Source organism: Borostomias antarcticus (assembly GCF_949987555.1).
Source record: "Borostomias antarcticus genome assembly, chromosome: 22".
Classification (NCBI taxonomy): Eukaryota; Metazoa; Chordata; class Actinopteri; order Stomiiformes; family Stomiidae; genus Borostomias; species Borostomias antarcticus.
In genome coordinates this window covers 9,901,037-9,904,510 of record NC_140255.1, presented here as the reverse complement: position 1 = coordinate 9,904,510, position 3,474 = coordinate 9,901,037, and the positions used below count along the sequence as shown (strand labels likewise).

General features: G+C 40.2%; 1 protein-coding gene across 1 annotated transcript in view; it reads right to left on the bottom strand.

The window, feature by feature from the left end:
• Positions 1–2,997: 2,997 nt before the first annotated feature.
• sstr2a (somatostatin receptor 2a) overlaps positions 2,998–3,474 on the bottom strand; it is an 8,417-nt gene continuing 7,940 nt past the window's right edge. The window contains exon 4 of the mRNA XM_084456447.1: positions 2,998–3,474. This exon is cut by the window's right edge and continues 3,901 nt beyond it. The gene's annotated coding sequence lies outside the window, so the exon portion shown is untranslated.

Genomic DNA, 3,474 nt, shown 5'->3' with positions numbered 1-3,474 from the left:
GGGGGTGCATGTATAGAGGGAGCATGTATAGGGGGAGCATGTATAGGGGGTGCATGTATAGGGGGAGCATGTATAGGGGGAGCATGTATAGGGGGTGCATGTATAGGGGGAGCATGTATAGGGGGAGCATGTATAGGGGGAGCATGTATAGGGGGAGCATGTATAGGGGGTGCATGTATAGGGCAAACAGAATAGGGGCCAAAACGGAACCTTGCGGAACACCACAGTGAAGGGGGCAGGAGTCGGACTTGGAAGGGCCGACAGCCACAGAGAAGCATCTTTCACTGAGGTAAACCACTCTAGGGCCATGCCCACCCAGTCCCTAAGCCTATCTAAAAGAATGCTGTGGTTAACGGTGTCAAATGCTGCACTTAAATCTAGGAGGACTAACACAGAGCATTTGCCTGAGACCGAGGACATCGTGATGTCGTTGGCTACTCGGAGGAGGGCAGTCTCGGTGTAGTGGTTTTTACAGAAGCCAGGCTGGAATTTGTCTCCGATGTTATTCACCGTCAGAGAGGTGGTGAGCTGGTTTGCCACCACTTTCTCTAACACCTTGGAGACAAACGGGAGCTTCTATATGGGTCTGTAGTTTTGTGGTGAGGATGGGTCCAGGTTGGGCTTTTTCAGGAGGGGCTGGATGGCCGCCTGCTTGAAATAAAATGGGATTTGTTTATGATGGTGCCTAAGCTGGGGGCGACAGAACTGATGACTTCCTTGAACATGGAGGTGGGGAGGATATCTAAGGGGCTAGATGAGGACTTCATGGCGCTAACTATATCTAGTAGGAAGTAGGTCTTCCAAGGAGACAGTTGGAAAAATGCTCAGGGATGGTAGGATGATTGGACATGGGACAGGGGACAGGGGGCGAGAGGGATGGGGTGATGCTCGCTCTTACATTTGCAACCTTGTTCACAAAAAACTAAAGAAAGCTGTTACAATCATTGTTTGAGAACACAGGAGCAGATGGAAGAGGGGGGCTGACAGTTGTGTTAATGGTGTTAAATAACACTCTAAGGTTGTGCTTGCTAGAAGTGATGCGATTGGCAAACATCTGGTAACATTATATAATAACAACCCTTCACAAGACATTTATTAGGAATTTTTTATTAATTCATTAATTTGCCCATTGTTGTGAGTTTAGTTTCTACATCAATTTTATTCAGTGTTTCTAATTTGCTTTTTATAATTTGATCACTTAACTGTTTACAAATCCTTTATTGGTTGTTGTGTAACTATCTGAAAATTATCTCCAATGTCTTAGGGATAATAATTATTATGAAAGTATTCACACATCCTGAACAACTATTGAGTCTGGCCCACATGGTGGTCTTTCTGGCCTAAAGTGTGTGCGTTGTGTGTGTGTGTGTGTCTTTGTGTGTGCTTTTTACCTCCTGATAAGTTGTATAGTCATGTGATGCATTTAACTTCCAGGGTTTATTTAGTTAGTTGTGTTGACCCCTACCCCGGCCTTGGTCATTATAGTAACACAGGAATCAGAATCAGAAGCAGAATTGGTTTTATTTCCATTGTAGTTTTTTAATGATCGTGCACATGCACTTCACAGCCAAGCTAGTCCAGAAGTACAGGGCGTGCACAGTCTGCAATTGTTTGCCTTTTCATAGTCCAGTCGTACCAACGCGCATACCCAAGGCCTACCCACAATCGAAGCTTTCCTTTTCTGCTGGAGGTTACAGGTCAAAAAGGTTACAGGTCGTTCCATTGTCTCGTTTAATTTTGGATTAGCTTACAAGCCGATACATCAATAGGCCCTTTTGACAGCAGCCATGTTGACATGCCAAAGCAGGAAGCACAAGTGCAATCAATCATATTAATGGTCCTGTTCCATTATTTAGGTTGGCCAGGGCCCTGACTGATATTGTGCTTGCTGGCTCACTGGAATGGCTGTGACACACTAAATAGAACAGGATCATAATTAATTTGATCAGTTACACCTGTGTTTACCCTACTGTGATGTCAAAATGGCTGCTATGAAAAAGGGCCTACTGTTTAGCCAACAATACGAAATGTAATGCATTCAGTTCAGATAGTACTTTATTGACATAGCGAACATACAGTACCACCACATCTGTACAGGCACTCATTAATTCATTAAATGCAAACAAACACTAGCACATCATCAAAATATTGTAGTATAGTGAAATATTGAAGTGTTGACCACCTCAGGCCACTATTTACCAGGCTATACCCATTCCATTCATTTGATCACTATTTTTAAGCGGTGGCCGCTTCTCTACATGTGACATGTTTCCATCAGTCTGTGTGTGTGTGTGCACGCGTTCAGGAAATGCTCAGAAACCTGTATCGCTTTCTTCAAGTTCATGACCTGGGTGTAATTTTTGTTAAATGCATTTCACAGTATGAAATAGCCGAATAGCTGCACATAATACAGTCCGTGCATAAAAGACTACAATCTTGAAGACAGCTAAGTGATGAGAGGAGTGGAGCTGAAAGGGCTGATTGAGGAGAGGAGAATGGAGAGTGTATGGTGCCACAATCCTGATGACTACCAAAGTAGCAGACATTTCCATTCCAGTAAAATTAACAATTCCCAGCTCTGTCAGACCGTAAAATTGAGGCCAGTCTCAGTCAAATCAGGCAACATTGTGGTCATACTGTAATCATATTGATCTCAGATAGTCAGGTAGCTCCTTCTTGTCAGTCACATGTTTGATAGTAGTGCAAAACACTAGCTCACAAACATACTATTTGAATGATGCTCAATACACTTTATTATTATAAGATGGACACTGTGCAGACGCATAACATATGTATAGTAGTAATACGATTTTAAGGTAACTTATTTTCATTTGATTGACATTCAGGTAGTACGGCCTCTATTATTTGTATTCAAACAATTAAAGAAGATGTTTTGATGTTCTATGTACAGTGTGTGTTTGTGTCAAGGTTATAGTTTAGCTTTTTTCCATTAGTTTTTATTTTTATATCTTTTTAACTTTTTATTTTCAATTTCAGTTTAGTTTTAATTATTTTTGAAAGTGTGTTTGCTAGTTTATTATATTTGTTATTTTTTTTTAAAAGCAAAGTTTTAGTTTAGGTTTTATTAGTTTCAATATTCTTTTTTTTTTTCTTCTGCACCAGCCTCGTGAGACTATCCTGATCTCACCAGCTCACATTGTTGTTTCAGTCTGTGTGAAACAAAAAAACATCTGGCACACGTCAAGTTACTTCTGCACAGCGGCACAGCTAAACAAAACTGGAGGATAGATTTCATATCCACCCAAAATACTAGGCTTATGTATAAAATAGAAAATATTAAAACTTAAGACATTTTCCTCTATAATTTGAGTTTATTTTGGTTAGTTGTGTAAACACACAATGCAGTTTAAGGTAGTTATCATTTTTTGTAAAGAGTAGTTTTTATTTTTTATTCTATTTCAGTTATCTAAAATGTTTTTTCACACCTAGTTTTCATTTATTTGTTAGTTTTTG